This window comes from Taudactylus pleione, unplaced genomic scaffold (assembly GCF_031769625.1).
Source record: "Taudactylus pleione unplaced genomic scaffold, aTauple2 ptg000037l, whole genome shotgun sequence".
Classification (NCBI taxonomy): Eukaryota; Metazoa; Chordata; class Amphibia; order Anura; family Myobatrachidae; genus Taudactylus; species Taudactylus pleione.
In genome coordinates, this window is record NW_028284439.1 from 17,663,641 (window position 1) to 17,682,169 (window position 18,529).

Sequence of the window (18,529 nt, forward strand, 5' to 3'; positions counted from 1 at the left end):
CACCCATTCGCACCGGCGAAAAGTTTTCAAATTGAATACGGTGTAAAAGTAAAACCGGCAAAAATGGCGTAAGCCGAGCGAAAACCTCTCAGAAACTGCGTTTTCGCTCCATATTGAATACCCCTATATATCATAGAATGTTTATCAATACAGAAAGAAAGAAAACACAATTCCGGGTCTTTTCTTTATTTTATTTTTTACACTGTTCAAAGAAACAAAAAGGTAAAATATAATAAAACTTATTGTTAGACCAGGTACAGATCAGAACGACACACAAAAGACGCAATTGGTCTTTCCAATTTCCCTTCATCCTAGAACACACGATAGTCTCTCAAAAGAACTTTTCCTTATTGAACATAGGAGGGTATTCAATAAAAAGTGATGGGTGCGTGGGCTTTGCCACATTGCGCCTGCCAACATTGTAAGTTGTCCCTTGCAACCCATAGAGGTACACGGATAAACTTGCAATGACGGAACTACTGTTAATGGCCGAAGTGTGCAGCATCACTATGGGCTCAATTCAGTATGATGCTGAATAAGCCCCAGGAGGGAGCTCCTGAAGCTATTCAATTCACCACACTGTTTGGTCGGACTAAAGGATTTCTCCTTGCTGCCACAAGGAGAAAACCAAGTGTCAGCCGCGCAGCTGTTTTCCTGCTTAGCACAGCATTTTAGTTGAGGAAAGCCGGTTCTCGCGGATATACACCCATGTTAAGTTGTGAGGACCGGCATTCTCCGACTTAGAGCCGTATTCAATTAGACTATACTTTTCACCTCTATCGTGGTTTTTTGCATGGTTGGAACTTATCTCCAAATTCAATTCCAGACTGTTTTCGCCTACACGGAAATTCAATGCAATGGGTGAAAAAGATTTGCCTAAGAATAGTAGGAGACAAGAAGTACAAAATTTTTTTTAATTTGGGGTGCATACGTGGGAAACCACTCAGAACCCTTGGGACAGCCCCCCCAAAAGAGAACGGTGTCAAAAAATCCAGGGAAAAAAACCTAACACCCCCAAAAAAGTACTTTAATTTTGGGGGTGAAAAAGTAAAAAGTGGGGGGACAAGCATAAAAACTAGCGAAATAGCCTTCTTAGGGGTCTGCAAGGATGGGTCAGGTGTTTTTGGGATTGCAGGTGCAATAAGTGCGTTTCACATTTTATTTAAACTTCACTTTAGAGAATTTAAAAGATGCTAGCAGCCATTTTCTAGTACCCCAAATTTGACTGGGCTACTTATTTTCACCAAAAAATACTGCTTAATGCCATTCTTCACCACTTTTACAAGAACGCTAATAACAAGGATTTTAAACAACTTCAGTACCCCAAATAGTTTTATTAGGGCTATTGGAACACTTCTACATTGATCCCCAATGTTAGTGCATCTTTTTGAGGGAGTTCAGACTGATTTCCCTATTATGACAGAACATTTTGCCTGTTCTGCATTCGCCACTTGCCGTTTTTGCCTGGTTTGTAATTTAATAGGGCGAAAAGCAGGACGCGCACGATAAGTTTTCCCGTCCAAAACACGTGATGTAGGCGAAAGGTCGGGTATGCAGAACTTTTTTCACAGAGGCAAAACTAATTGAATACAGCCCTTAACTGGCAACTGTTTTACCAAACAGCGTGGTGAATTGAATAGCTCCAGGAGCTCCCTCCCGGGGGTATTCAGCATCGCACTGAATTGAATCGAGCCCTTTGAATTGAATTCCCCTTAAAGTTAAATGGCCGTTTCCACAAGACTAACACACATAAATCTGCAGAACTATCATTTAAAGAGAAAAGATCCATATATCAACATTGTATTGCAAACCAGCCATGAAATATTCATTTTAGGGTTTGTAGAGATTTCTGTGTGCATAAGTTACTGATTCCTATGCATAAAAACAAATAAACCAGCAATCACAGAAAGATTTGCACTACATTAGGTTTTAAATAAACACTGACATATACCATTCCATTAGCTCTCCTCATCAAATACACAAATGAAGTTGAATTAACAAGACATGATTGACAAAAATGATCATAATGCGAATGAAAATATCTACTCACCAGAGAAAACAGATTTCACAATCCACAGGCAGTAAGAGAGAATGACCTGTAAAACACAACCATAGAAAAATATAAACGGTTACACATTAGTAAGAGGTGTAAATACCACAATGTAAGTGGCCTTAGAGTTATGGTAAGTTCATTCAAATATTAGTACAGCACTGATCTCATGTTACACCTCATACAATGCCTGTAGGCTGGTCTTAAAATGGAAGGGATCACTAGGGGAATTCAAATCCTCGGCATTGACAATACGTCTTCCAGGAACAGCAGATCATGTCCCAACACTGCAAGTGTTATGTGAGGCCACTAGCATTAGATCTGTAAAGCTGGTGGCATTGAGTTGTCAGCATTATGACTGTTGCTCTGGCACTAGGAGGTTTATTTTATTATTTTTTGTGGCTGCAGGTCCCTTCCAAATGGACGGAAGCTATTCAATGGTTTGTGCCAATAGGCGAGAGTACCTTACTCTTACTTACTGAGGATGTAGCACCCAAAATGCGGTGATCAGCCGCATAAAGTCTCATCACATCTAAAGAGGCCTACTTTGGTCGGATTTCTGCCCACACCTCAGAAGGCTGCGACCAGAAATCTGCAAAAAGTAATGGGCGTCTGCAGCACTCCAAACCAGCAGCAAACAATTGAATATCTTCCATCAGTTTAGCAGGAGCTGCGGATGTGAAAAAAATTTATTCCATCCTTTAAATTAAATTGCCCCCATAGAATCTCAGGTTTCCAACACTAGGTCATGAAAATACAGAATGAAACATATGCATATAAGGTTTTTAGCTGGCTTAGTTGAGTTGAACAGTGACAAATGAAGGTGTCCGTTTATGGGCTTAAGAGTGACCTTGATGTCTTGGACCCTAGTTAATAGTTGGCTGAGCGTTGACTAGTAAATTTCCCAGTTTCTGAAGCAGTCAGTTGTGGCATCGTGATGTACATGCATGTATAGACAGATCGTAATAAGCTAAATGAAATAATATGAAAGGCTTTTAGAGAATGGTTATCAACACTACACCTAAACCCAGGGGATGGATGCATTTTCTGACAAATGCTGAAGTATACCTACTCTCTGCCTTCTCTGAACAGCTTCTGAAATCCACCCTTTGCAGCAACCAACTGAACCACAGCTGCAGACGATCTACATCAGTCATGCACAACCTGTGGCCCTAGGGCTGTCCTCTAGTGGTATCTAAAAACAGTGCAGTATTACTGGTGGTAATTATTTTTCTCTTCTAACATATTTTTGTCATTTTTCTGGACCCAATACTGGGGAGAGGGATGGGACTTCAAACATTCCTGATACAGACAGCCTGGAGCCAATCAATTTAGCTGTCATTCAACTGTATTTGCAGTGAAGCTTTCAGTCTCGATAATGTAATTCTATTGCAAGACTGCCACCAAGCACTTTCCAACTCACTGCTCAAGTTCTACTCCAGACTGATCATCAGCTTCTAGCCCAAGTTAGTAGTTTAATGGATCTCCACACTTCATCATTATTAAAGTTCTGATAATATTTTGGCTTATTCCAAATGCAATGTACTAAGATAACTCAACTTTGGTTGTTATTTTAAACAAAAGGAAATACGAATTACAGAGTTATTTAATAACCTGCTAACAAATGCATAGTTTCGGTTGCAATTTAGAAAATGTTTGTATAAAACTTATTTTAATTACCATAATCAAAGCCAAACTGGGACTTTAAAGCAAACTTTTGCATTAAAAAAAACAAAACAAATGTCTTCCGGAGCTCAATAATTCTCTAAGTGCTAACTAAAGGGCGTCTATTGGAGCAATTCAACTGTTGCTCCAATCAGACCCCCATTACTATTTTACATACCCAAAAGGACGGTGTTTAGACGCAAAAAGTGGCTAACCCCTTGTAAATCCTGGTTTAGGCGTCTAAGGTAAGGACTTTTTTCACAACTCCGGAGGCTGCGAGAAAAAAATGTGACTGACTCGGCTAATGACCGTCTGACCTTCTATAACTAGTAAATTATATGTATTTTACATGTTTAAGCAAGTTTAATTTAATTGTTCATCCTTTAATGAGTGCGATCACTCGATGTGGCCCTTGGGCTAAAAAAAAGTTGTGCACCCCTGATCTATATCAATAACAAAACATTTGCATTTAAAAACTTAAGGAGTTTAGGAAATTTTCAGAGTTATTATTTAATGCTTTCACCCCTACTGATTTACAGCACATTTGACATTCATTCGTCAGTTTGGAATATTGACAAATGTCCTTTCTGCAAAATAAACTTTTTCTGGCTGCACCTCTAACCATTGAAGTCTTTGGGACTAGTGCAGTTCTTAAAATAGCTACATATGGTCCACATTGTGCACAATCTACAGTCACATGAAAAATTTAGAAAAAACGTTCCACATATAAAACAACTTTGATATGTCAGGATCTGTGTAATTAATTACTGTTCGGTACACCCAAATTTCAAGTATGTGCTCCTTTAATTTCATCATCTCTGCAAGCTGATAGCATAGCAGTTCTAGTATGTGTAACAGAGTATAGCCATTCTACAGGTGTATGTAAAGAAAAGATGGTAGGCATTATTGGGTCCACTGTAAAGAGTAGAACATAAATCAACAAGCAAACCAAATAATTGTGAAATCATTTGTATTTAATTAAACTTGAAATGTGGAGAGAGAAAAAAATATAACTAGACTGTAAAAATGTTTACAGTACAAAAGAAACTGTACACAAGAGAAGCCTAGAAAGATCAACTGGTCAGACTTGACCATCCATAGTAAATGCATCATCCACTGAATTGTTTTGTTGCATTATTTAAGTAGTCATCACAATTAGGAAAAACATTAAGAAGTGTTGTTTCTATAGCGAGATGAAGTCATGTAAAGGGAACTTAAAATAACAAAGCTAAAAGCCAGTTGTAAATTGCAGGCTCAATAGATTAAGTTTGTAAAAGCAAGATCAACCGAGTTTATACAGCTATTTTGACGTGTGATGCTCATACCCACTGGCATTAACTACATGCATTTTACTTTGTTAATGCTAGGGAAACCCATGCAAATAGTATGACACAATAATACCTTTCTGACAGTCAAAAACACGGGAATTTGCGGTGCACGCTGAGTCAAACCCAGGTCCTGCTTATGACTGATGGGATCAGACCAGAGTTCACAGTCCCGGGTCCTCGACCTGTTTTCCCGGGACTTGCAACCCAGGTCACGCCAAGAAGAAACGGACTGACAGTTCGGGGCTGCCTGGGGATGTAACATATGGACTCATCAGCAGCAGATGACAGTTTGGAAAATGGCTCATTGGAGAAGACATCAGAAGCGCCGAAGCAGTATCAGTGCACGTTAAGTGCACTGTTACCGCATCTCCATGTATGATTGGGGGGCTGGGTGGTAAATGACAGGGGCGCTATGGCTGACTGTTCCGCCCACTGCAGCGGTCTTTATCGACAGCTACAGCTTGGCGATTCCCTATCCCCACAGCAGGGACAGTGCTGTCACTGCAGCGGAGGCTACCAGCTCCAGGGCTGCACGCAGGTTATTTGCTAGATCAAGCGCATGCGGCCGGGGCTGAGACACAGCGCATCATCATTAAGCTGATGTGCTGTGTACTAAGGTAGGGATCGCTGGAGGGGGCAGGTGTATTATAGCGGCATCTCATCGTTAGTGCCTCAGTAAAGAGGTGAAGCAGGAAGTGTTAAGTGCTGCTAAAATACACCTGCCCCATTAGGAGGTGTGGGAGCTATGGTCAGTGCGGTTAGATGAGGAGATAAAAGGCCCAAATTACATACACATTGAAGCAATACTGTGCAATGTAGCACAGTGGGGAAGATGTATTATAGTGGCACTTAACGTGCCACTATAAAGCTTCCTGCTTCACCTCTCTACCAAGGCGAAGCAGGAAGCACTAACAATGAGATGCATTAACATCTCATCGGCTGGAGCGGGAGAGTGATAACTCCCCCCTCAGGCGATCCATGCCTGAGTACATAGCGCATCAGCTTAGTGCTGATGCGCTGTGTCTCAGTGCCGGCCTGCTGCACTGAGCATGCGCGTGATCTTGCAAGTATCGCGAGTTCCCACGTGCAGCCCTGGATCCAGAAGTCCCCACAGCAGGGACAGTGCTGTCCCTGCTGTGGGGATAGGGAATCGCCAGGCTGTAGTTGTCGATAGCGACAGCTGCTGCGGGTGGAACGGTCAGGCGAACTGCTATCATACATAGCCGTGACTATCAGCACTGCTATATTGTAGATAGCAGTGCCGATAAATACATTTACCGCCCTGCCCCCCAATCATACATGGGGGAGAAGCGGTATCAGCACACACAATGTGCGCTGATGCTGCTTCATTCATTTCCCCCAGTGTGAGCAGTGGCATCAAACTCTCATGTAAAACAGCAAACATTGCAAACAAGGAACTCCGGGTTACATGTGTATCTAGTCGGCCATGATTACAGCTAAGCAGTCTCCACCCTTCCCCAAGCACACAAGTCACCATCCAGTTTGCAAGACCTAATTTTTGTGACCCAAAAAAACATCCCTTATAAATGATTTCACACTGAATGCCAGTGCAGACACAGCTTGTGTGTGAAATGGGTCGAGTGGGAAAAACCCAGTTCTGCGGTGTTAAAGGGGTTCTCAAAGCTAGGACCCGGGTTACACCGGTGTTGAAAACTGTGTCAGAATAGTGTATTTGCTAGGATGCATGTCTGGAAGGGGTATAAGACATTTGTTCTAGTGTTCCCATACTCCGTATCCCCATTACTAGTGCTGGTTATAGTTCTGGTTTACTATGTCCACACTGCTACCAGAATTTGGAGCTCTCTGTAAGCATGCATTTTCATTTTTATTGAAACAGTTGCATATGGCCTAATTCAGAAGAATAAGAAGTATAGTACATAGGCGTATAATCACAATAATCAGTATGGAATGCTTACAAAACAGACATTTAAAAACAGTTTGATTCAGCAAGCTTATGTATTTTACCATAAAGCGAAAGTTGATCATTTAAAATTCTCTCTTTATTTTGTCTACAGATTTAAATAATATGATAAATATGGATAGGAATAGAGATGGACAGAGGTTATATCTCCAAATACTACAATCATTTTTATAGCAACAATACAAGCTTCTCCAATTGCACTAACTCATAAGCCTCGATTCAATCAAACGTGAATTGAATAGCGCCAGGAATATGCTCCCGAAGCTATTAAATTCAGCACGCTGCTAAGCCGGACTAAGGATTTCTTCTCACATCCCTCCTGGAATGCGAGCAGAAATCCGACAAGAGTACAGACGCGATGCTGTTTTCTGCCCTTAGCGCGGTGGAAACAGCATTGTGCCGGGAAGTTTAGTCGGAGAATGCCCGTTCTCGCGACTAAACACACTGTTTGAGGCATATGGGGCGGGAGAACGGGTATTCCACGACCTGACAGCGCTCAGAATGGAATAGCTCCGGGGAGCGCTTTCCCGGCACTATTCAATTCGCGTTGAACTGAATCGAGCACTCAGAAAGAGGTCTAAATTTTTCCAGTCAAGTGGGTTCTGTACAGGAGTAACATTATAAATTATATACTTATTAAAACAGAATTAAAGTGAATGTTTTTTATCATTTTAATTATGACGCTTAATATTAATACAAATTACTACAATAATGCAAGGACTGCCAATTAACCAAAAAGAGCTAGAAGTTAAAGATTAGACTACGTGATGCTAAAGGTTTACATACAAGAATTTATTATTGTGATTGTCAGGTGACTGCATAGATTGGTTCACACATTTAATTTATATTTGTAATGTACATACAATTTGAAAAAAGTTAATCATTTTACAAAATTAAATAAAAAACCACCAACATCACATCAGCTGTCTACATTTTGCCAAGTGCTATAATAATAATAATAATAATAAATACAGGTCGAGTCTCCCATATCCAAATATTCCGAAATACGGAATATTTTTAGCATGACTGAAAAAGTGAAACCTTTGCTTTCTGATGGTTTAATGTACACAAACTTTGTTTAAAGCACAAATTATTAAAAATAGTGTATAAAATAACCTTCAGGCTGTGTGTATAAGGTGTATATGAAAAATAAATGAATTTCATGTATTTACAAAAGCTTTTTTTGATGCACAAAATTAAAAATATAGTATAAAATGACCTTCAGGCTATGTGTATAAGATGTATATAACACATAAATGCTTTCTGTGTGTATATTGGGGTCCCATTCCCAAGATATTTCATTATTTTATGCAAATATTCCAAAATACGGAATATTCCGTTATCCAAAATACCCCTGGTCCCAAGCATTTTGGATATGGGAGACTCAACCTGTACTACTAATAATAATAATAGTAATGTCATTTATAACGCACTTTTCTGCTAAAAGGACTCAAAGTGCTTTACATTTTCCTTAACAGCACAAAATACAAAACAAGTTTAACAAGGGACATTAGTGAAATGCTTAGGTGAATTGGTGGTTCTTGAGTCTATTTTTGAAGGATTCTAGAGTGGAGGCATCTCGAACTGTGCGGGGAAGAGAGTTCCATAGAATGGGAGCCACAAAGCTGAAAGCTCGACCCCCAGACAAAATGCCAGGAGATTCTAGGTACTGTTAATAGTCCTTTGTCAATGGATCGCAGTAAATGAGTGGGGCAGTAAGGGACCAGAAGCTGCTTCAGGTACCTTGGGCCCTGGTCATGTAGGGCTTTGAAAGTCAGTAAACCAATCTTGAAAACAATTCGCCATCTGACAGGCAGCCAGTGAAGGGAGTAGAGAATGGGTGTTATGTGGCTGGAACGGGGCTGGTTGGTTAATAGCCTGGCAGCTGCGTTTTGTACCATCTGCAAGCTGTGCAATTCTTTTGCTGGGAGACAGAGGTAGAGGGCGTTGCAGTAGTCTAGGCGGTATGATATAAATGCATGTATGACTGTAGGCAGGTCTTCTGAGGGAATTAAGTGCTGGATTCTGCCTAAGTCCCTTAGAAGAAAGAATGAGGATTTGATTGTGGCTGATACCTGATCAAGTGTCAAGCCACTATCCCGGACAATACCAAGATTCTGCATATGTTCAGTGTTTTGTACTATTGAAGCCCCAAGCGTAAGTCCTGTTGGTTGGCTATGCTGTAGCCTTGTCCTGTGAGCTATAATAAGGACCTCTATTTTATCAGTGTTCAGTCGCAGTCAACTGGCGCTCATGTACTCTTGGAGCTCAGCTAGGCAGCCATTTAGGGTTGTTATTGGGTTCTTAGTACCTGGAGCAAAGGACAGTCCGATTATTTCAATGACGTTCGATTATTTCACCCCATGGTAGCATGTATACCAGGGGTTCCCAACCAGGGTCCTCAAGGCACACTAACAGTCCAGGTTTTAAAGTAAAGCCATAGTTCACTTACAGGTGACTTTAGTACCACAGTTATTTAGATTTAACCATCTGTGTTTAAGCCAGGGTTCGACAAATTTTTGTAAAATCTGGGAGCTATCTTAAAAGTTTAGGAGCCAGGCCATCGTCCATTAACAAAATATATGAAAGCTTGTATAGACAACCACACATGCCCTTTCAGTGCCCCTCAACCTAGTAGTAAGACCCCTGTAATAGTGCCCCCATTAGCAAGCCCCCTTTAATAGCGCCCCCAGTAGTAAGCCCCCTTCAATAGTGCCCCCATTGAGCACCTAGTCGACGGGTAACCAATCCCCCCCCCCAGACAAACCCACCCCTTCGCAGCCACACTGTGCAGTTATTCCTCCCTCCGCACATTGACACATTACTGGGGGGGGGGGGGTGCACAATGATCCCAGAGTGAACTGACACATTACTGGGGTGGGGGGCCACAATGATCCCGGAGAGAATCCCCCCCCTACCCATCGGCAGTGGCCATACCCTGCACGGCCGCAATCCAGGGCCGTGCACAGAGGCTCTTACCAGAGCACAGAGCAGTCTATTACACTAACTTGTGATAGAAGGGTGGGCTCCGGGATTGCTTTAGCAGTGCTGTAACAATAACAGAAGGGTGGGCTCCGGAATTGCTTTAACGGTGCTGTTATTGTTACAGCACCGCTAAAGCAATCCCGGAGCCCACCCTTTTATCACAAGCTCCTACCGGAGCTCTGTGTAGCCAGCCAGACGGAAGAGGGAGCAGGTGTCGCTGCAGGCAGAGGAGCCAGAAAGCCAGGATGTATGAGGAAGACTGAAAGACTGAACGGGTATCGCCGCAGGCGGAGGAGCCCGACAGCCGGGAGGGAGGTCAGCCAGCACACGTATGCAATGGCTGCCCAGGAACTACTTCCTGGGATCCTAAATGGCCACCCACGAACCTCCGGTAGGGAACAGTTTTCCTGGGTTCATCCCTCCCTGAAATCTGGTTGCCCCCAGGATTTGTCGAGCCCTGGTTTAAGCATAGATATCACTAAAACCAGGACTGTTAGTATGCCTTGAGGACAGAGGTTGGGAATCACTGATGTACAGTGCCTTGCAAAAGTATTCACCCCCTTTGCATTTTTCAAGTTTTTGTTGCCTCACAACCTGGAATTAAAGTGGATTGTTTGAAGGTGTGCATCATTTCATTCACATAACATGCCTACAACTGTGAAGTTGTGTTTTTTTATATTGTGAATCAAACATTTAGGGCAACAGAAAACTTCAGCATGCATAACTATTAACCCCCTAAAGTCAGTACTTTGTCGAGCCACCTTTTGCGGCAATTACAGCTGCAAGTCGCTTTGGATAAGTCTCTATGAGCTTGCCACATCTTGCCCCTGGGATTTTTGCCCATTCCTCAAGGCAAAACTGCTCCAGCTCCTTCATGTTGAATGGTTTCCAGTTATGAACATCAATATTCAAGTCTGACCACAGATTCTCAATTGGATTGAGATCTGGGCTTTGACTAGACCATTTCAACCCATTTAAATGTTTCTCCTTAAACCATTCAAGTGTTGCTTTAGCAGTATGCTTCGGGTCATTGTCCTGCTGGAAGGTGAACCTCCGTCCCAGTCTCAAATCACAGGCAGACAAACAGGTTTAGCTCAAGAATAACCCTGTATTTAGCACCATCCATCAACTCAACTCGAATCAGTTTCCCAGTCCCTGCTGCTGAAAAACATCCCACAGCATGAAGCTGCCACCACCATGTTTCACTGTGGGGATGGTCTTCTAGGGGGTTGATGGGATGTGTTGGGTTTGCGTCAGACATAGCGTTTTCCTTGGTGGCCGAAAAGTTAAATTTTAGTCTCATCTGAACAGAGTATCTTCCTCCATACATTTGGGGAGTCGCCCACATACCTTTTGGCCAACTCAAATCGGGTCTTCTTATTTTTATCACTAAGTAATGGCTTTTTTCTGACCACTCTTCCATAAAGCCCAGCTCTATGGAGTGTACGGTTTATTGTGGTCACATGCACAAATACACAATCTCTGCTGTGGAACTCTGCAGCTCCTTCAGGGTTACCTTTGGTCTCTCTGCTGCCTCTCTGATTAATGCCCTCCTTGCCCGGTCTGTGAGTTTTGGTTTGCGGCCCGCTCTTGGCAGGTTTGTTGTGGTACCATGTTCTTTCCATTTGATGATTATGGATTTGATGGTGCTCCGGGGGATCATCCAAGATTGGATATTTTTTTTATAACCCAACCCAGAATTGTACTTCTCAACAACTTAATCCCCGACTTGTTTGGAGAGCTCCTTGGTCTTCATGGTGTGATGCCTCTTGCTTAGTGGTGTTGCAGCCTCTGGGGCTTTTCAGAAAGGGTGTGCTTATACTGAAAACTTTTGAGGGGCTTCATAGCAAGGGGGTGTTTACATATGCACATGCCAATTATCAGAATTTTATTTATAAAAGATTCTTTTTTATATATATTTTTCTCATTTCCCTTCACCAAATTAGACTATTTTGTGCAGATCCATCACATAAAATTCAGATTGCAAAAAAAAAAAAAAAAAAAAATTACAGGTTGTAATGTAAAAAAAAAGTAAAAAGCCAAGTGGGATGAATACTTTTGCAAGGCACTGTATACTGCAAAAAGCATGGGAGATAGTATAGATCCGTGTGGGACATCGCATGGAAGTGGCACTGGTGATGAAGAGTTTACTCCAGAAGAAACTCTGACCTGCCGGTGAGAAATGATTTGAACCAACTAAGGACTGTGCCATCCAATCCACAGTAATTTTTCCGGCGCTCAATTAGAATCCAGTGGTCTACGGTATCAAAATGCTGCAGAGAGATCCTGAAGGTTCTTAGGCAAAATTGTGAGTGATCCCACTCACTTGGCTGAGAAGAAACCCCACCAATTAATAATCTCAGGATGCTTTACTGTTGGCATCACACAGGAAGACTTTTGGTGGATGGTGTGGTGTCAAGAAGGGCAGCAAAGAAGCCAATTCTCTTCAGGAAAAACATCAGGGACAGACTAGTATTCTGCAAAAGGTACAGGGATTGGACTACTGAGGACTGGGGTAGTTATTTTCTCTGATTAATCATAGAAACAAAGAATTTGACGGCAGATAAGAACCACTTGGCCCATCTAGTCTGCCCATTTTTAAACATATTACTACATCAACACTTATTGATCCTTACTTCTTCTGAAGGATATCCTTATATCTATCCCATGCATGTTTAAATTGCTCTATTGTCTTAGCCTCTACCACCTCTGATGGGAGGCTATTCCACTTGTCCACTACCCTTTCTGTGAAGTAATTTGTCCTCAAATTTCTCCTGAACCTACCACCCTCCAATTTTAGAACATGTCCTCTTGTTCTAATACTTCTCTTTCTTTGAAGGATGTCTCCTTCCTTTACCTTGTTAAAACCCTTTAAATATTTGAATGTTTCTATCATGTCGCCCCTATCCCTTCTTTGCTCCAAACTATACATATTAAGATCTTAGTCTTTCCTGGTACGTTTTGTGGTGTAGACCTTGCACCATTTTAGTTGCCCTTCTTTGTACAGTCTCTAATGTATTAATATCCTTCTGGAGATATGGCCTCCAGAACTGAACACAGTATTCGAGATGAGGACGTACCAATGACCTATACAGTGGTATTATCACTTTTCTTTCTGCTACTGATTCCTCTCCCTATGCAACCAAGCATCTGACTTGCCTTCCTCATTGCTTTGTTACAATATTTGCTTGCCTTTAAAGGTGCGTACACACGGACAGATATATCGTTACGATATGAACGATAACTCGTTCATTTTTTATGCAGTGAAGACCAACGATGCGCGTTCCCGCATGAACGATAACGATATCTATGATCGTCCGTGCATGCAGGCCAATCTAGACGATATCGTCAACTTTGCATGTTCAGAGATGTGGCAGGATGTCTCACTGAAAGATATCTTTGAAAGATATTTCATGTCGTTGGTGGTACAGATCGTCCTGTGTGTACGCACCTTAAGTCAAATGAAATAGTGATTCCTAGATCCCTTTCCTCTTCAGTAGTTTCCAGTATACTGCCATTAATACTATATTTAGCCTTTGGATTTTTGAGACCCAAGTGCATGATCTTGCATTTTTTGGCATTATACTGTAGTTGCCACGTTCTTGGCCATTCCTCTAGTCTACCTAGATCAATCGTTTTACCCCTTCTGGTGTCTACCCTGTTGCATACCTTTGTGTCATCTGCAAAAAGGCACAGTTTCCCTTCAATACCATTTGCAATGTCACAAATAAAGATATTAAAAAGAACTGGTCCAAGTACAGATCCCTGAGGTACTCCACTGGTAACATTTCACTCTTCAGACTGCACTCAGTTTACTACAACTCTGTTTCCTATCCTGCAGCCATGATCTTATCCATTCAACTATCTTTGTATCTAATCCCATGCTATTCAGTTTATTTCACAGTCTGCTATGTGGAAGTGTCAAAAGCCTTACTAAAGTCTAGATAAGCTATATATCTATGGCCCCCCTTTATCTATTTCCTTAGTCATCCAGTCCAAAAAGTCAATAAGATTTGCTTGACATGATCTCCCCCCAGTAAATCCATGCTGTTTGGGATCCTGTAACTTGTTGGATTTGAGATAATCTACGACTCTTTGTTTTATGAGTGTTTCCATCAATTTCCCTACTACTGATGTAAGGCTCACTGGTCGATAGTTGCTTGCCTATTCCTTGCTTCCACTTTTGTGCAGTGGGACAACATTTGCTCTTTTCCAGTCCTCTGGAATTACTCCAGTAGCTAGTGACTGGTTGAATAATTCTGTTAATGGTGTTACCAGCACCCCTTTAATCTCTTTTAGTATCCTTGGATGTATCCCATCTGGCCCCATTGATTTATCCACTTTCAGTTTTGAGAGTTCGGATAGGCTCTACTCCTCTGTAAATGTGTTTGTTCCTACATCATTTTTCTGATTACACCTGCAACTTAACTGTGGCCCCTTTCCATCTCTCTCAGTAGTGAATACTGAACAAAAATTATTATTATGATCAGCTATTACATTGTCTCCCTCATTCTGTCTTTAGTCTTTTTATTCCACCTTTTGTTTTTCTCCTTTTGCTTATATACTTAAAAAAAGTTTTGCCCCCTTTACCCACTGACTGTGCCATCTTCTACTCAGCTTTTGCCTTTGCACATCGGATTACTTTCTTAGCCTCCTTCTGCTTTACAAGATACTCCTCTTTGTCTTCATTATTTTGCGTCAACTTGTATTTCCTAAAGGCCATCCTTTTTTGCTTTTACAATACTTGCTATCTCTTTTCCAAACCACACTGGCTTCCTTTTCCTTGTGGTTTTCCTAACCCTTTGATACAGAGATCTGTTGCCTTTAATATTGCACTTTTTAAATTTTCCCACCTCACCTGCACTCCTTTCAAGTTCCTCCACTCTGCCAAAGATTCGCTTAAACATCTTCCTATCCCTGCAAAATCTGCCTTCCTAAAATCTAACAACTTTTTTTTTGTATAGGGTGAGTCAGTATCTGTCTTTATTCTGAACCATACTGCTTGATGATCACTGGATCCCAGGTTTTCACCCACTTTTACATCAGATATTCTGTCTCCATTTTTAAGTATTAAGTCTAATATTGCATCTTTCTGAGTGGGCTCCCTCACCAATTGCTGGAGGGAGGCTCCCTGCAATGAATTCAGCATGTCCCTACTTCTAGTGGAACTTGCCACAGACACCTCCCAGTTTATATTGGGTAGATTAAAATCTCCCATGATTATAACCTCTCCTTTTAATGCCATTTTAGTGATGTCCTGCAGTAGTTTATTGTCCAGGTCCTCTTCCTGACCTGGTGGTCTGTAGATCACGCCAACAAGAAGAATCACTTTCTCCCGTTTCTATAGTCACCCAAGGGGACTCGGTTTTTCCTTCAATACTATGTATTAACGTAGTATTTATGCTTTCCTTGATTTCCTTTCAAATTGTTTGGGGCATCTGGAAAAAACACTTGTCTGGAGTAGGAAAGGTGAGCGCTACCATCAGTCCTGTGTCATACCTCATGACAACAGTAAAGCATCCTGAGACCATTCATGTGTGGGGTTGCTTCTCAGCCAAGGAAGTGGGCTCACTCACAATTTTGCCTAAGAACACAGCCATAAATAAAGAATAGTAACAAAACATCCTCCAAGAGCAACTTCTCCCAACCATCCAAGAACAGTTGTGACGAACAATGTCTTTTCCAGCATGATTGAGCACCTTGCCATAAGGCAAAAGTGATAACTAAGTGGTTCGGGGAATAAAGCATCAAAATTTCGGGTCCATGGCCAGGAAACTCCCCAGACCTTAATCCCATTGAGAACTTGTGGTCAATCCTCAAGTGGGTGGACAAACAAAAACCAAAAAATTCTGACAAACTCCAAGCATTGATTAGGCAAGAATTGGTGGCCGTCAGTATGTGGTCCAGAAGTTGATTGACAGCATGCCAGGGCAAATTCCAGGGGTCTTGAAAAAGAATCTTTGCATAAACTTAATGTAATTGTCAATAAAAGCCTTTGACACATGAAATGCTTGTAATTTTACTTCAGTATACCATAGTAACATCTGACAAAAAGGTCTAAAAACACTGAAGCAGCAAACTTTGTGAAAACCAATACATGTGTAATTATCAAAACTTTTGGAAACGACTGTAGTTATAGTTTCATTCGGTTTTTGGACACTTATAAAGGTTGTATACAATTACTGGCGGTAGATGCAAGGTGCAGATGTTATGACCATTTCTCAGGCACCTTGCTACAACAAACTTCACATTTTTCCTTGCATGCTACAGAGCAGGTGCACAGGACAACGTGCCATGTTATCGTAACTATCGCTATGTACATACTGAATTCTCCCCATAGCACAATGTTCAAGCAGAATAATGTAATGTTAACGCAACAGAGGTGGTATGTTTCAATACTTCTAATATAGAAAGTGAAATAAGGAAGAAACAACTTAATGGGATAGGTACAGTGTATGCCTGTATTATGCCCGTTACTACTAGATTCATTTTACATTGAGTAGATGATGCAAACCCTCCCCCCCCCCCCAAAAAAAAAAAAAAAAAACAGCGGAGGGGATTAAAGTTTTATTGTGAGCGCCCACATTTCTGCTCAAACCCTACTGAGGTTGTTAGCAGAAACATGTGAAAAGTTGGCCATTTGGGCACCCAAACAGATTACTTTAGATGGGTATTTACGTGGCTAAACCAGGTGCTTTTGGGCACAACAAGCCCGATAATTAACGGGCACCCATTAATTATGGCCGCCCAATAAACAACTGAATCGCCCCAGAGTCTCTATCCTGCTGGTTTAAGGCCGATTACCCACTGGTTGTATTGTCAAACAGCGCTGTTTGACAACACAACTTTTATATATAGACTGTATGTTTACAGTTGGTTGAACCGTTCCTTGTGGACTCACAGCTGCTGAATTTAGAAGCGCCGGTGCAAGGAAAAACACTTCTGTGTTTAACAATGATTACCCATAGGTGAAAGGGACACTTACACCTGCATTTGGGAGATGGTCAGTAGTGGATGCTGCTATTGCATATGGGGTCATTAGTGTCAATAGGTTACATCAAAATATTATTTGCAGGCATCTTACCAGATATTATAATGGAGGAAGGCTGAAGTATAACTAAAGTCCTCTATCTTCCACAACTCCCACCCACATTCTAGCACCACTTACTTCCTCCCTTCACAGACTCTAGCCAACATAGTGGCCAATACAGCGTAGCCTGCTCTTAATTTGTGGGGTTCATACTAAAATTACTGACAAGAATGCAATATAAAATAAAACTTCTATAAGAGTCAAAGAAAAAACATGGTGTTAAGAGAAATTGAGACAAGACAACAGAACAGCAACAGTACAAATTCAAGACTTTATAAACTAAAGAGAAAACAACCAGTGTAATTCATATTATCCTACAAAGGTTACATTTTTAAAGCACCTGCATCTAGGTACACCCTCAATTTTATTTAAATACTGCACATAAGAGATAATGGAAATAACAATTACAGACTATACTGACAGTTGCCTGATAGAACCCTGAAATATGATCACAATGCTATGTACATAGAAAAACAAAAGCTTGTTGAAACAATACTGTAGGTAATTTGACCTTTCCTCAATAGAGCTTTGAACGATAAAACATCTTAAAGTTGCATTACAGCATAATGTTTATTGGTGCTTATTAAGCATTTTCATAGAACTTTAATATATTTTGCCAAGAGTTAAATTTGAACACTGCAGACAAATGTTGAGTGGCCCATAAACTGCATGTAAGGATCATTCACTTGCATTGCTTTTTTGGGGGGGACCCAGTGTTAAATAGGAAATTTACTAGGCCATAAATGCATCATTAGCAATTAGTTTTAAATACCGTATATACTCGAGTGAAGTGTAGCGCTGAACGGACGGAGTTCGGTCAGCGCTACACAGCACAAACACACAGCCGCCGGAGCCGGCAGCTGTGTGTTTGCTGTAATCAGCAGCCGCTGAGAGTCTGTCAGACTCTCAGCGGCTGCGGCTGCTCCCACTGTGGGAGCCATCTTCCGGCTCCTGCAGTGAGTAATGGGAGACACGTCGTCATGACGACGTCTCTCCCATGCAAAGCGGCTGGAGGAGCGGATAGCGGCGGGACCAGGAGCGGGAGTTTCAAGTAAGTGATTTTTTTTTTTATTCTGATCACATCTCTCTCTACTGGGGGGGGACTACAGGGGGCACTACCAGGTGCACTAAAAGGGGATTACCACTGGGGGAACTACCAGGGGAGGATTACTACAGGGGGCACTACCGGGGGGGGGGGGATTACTACAGGGGGCACTAAAAGGGGGGGGGATTAATACTGGAGGCACTGAAAGGGGGGGGATTACCACTGGAGGCACTGAAAAGGGGGACTACCACTGGGTGCACTACCAGGAGGGATTACTACTGGGGGCACAACCAGGGGGAATTACTAATGGGGGCACTACCAGCTGCTGCCATTTCCCACACTAGGCTTATACTCGAGTCAATAAGTTTTCCCAGTTTTTTGGGGTAAAAGTAGGTACCTCGGCTTATATTCGGGTCGGCTTATA

At 41.8% G+C, this 18,529-nt stretch overlaps 1 protein-coding gene across 9 annotated transcripts in view; it reads right to left on the reverse strand.

Moving 5' to 3' along the window:
- TBL1XR1 (TBL1X/Y related 1) overlaps positions 1-18,529 on the reverse strand; it is a 205,127-nt gene that overhangs the window by 104,868 nt on the left and 81,730 nt on the right. For 8 of the 9 annotated variants that reach the window (XM_088452418.1, XM_088452424.1, XM_088452417.1 and 5 more), the window contains one exon: positions 2,051-2,096. The gene's annotated coding sequence lies outside the window, so the exon portion shown is untranslated. Of the gene's footprint in view, positions 1-2,050; positions 2,097-5,116; positions 5,263-18,529 lie in introns of those variants that run through there. The other variant, XM_088452425.1, reaches the window with a different exon arrangement.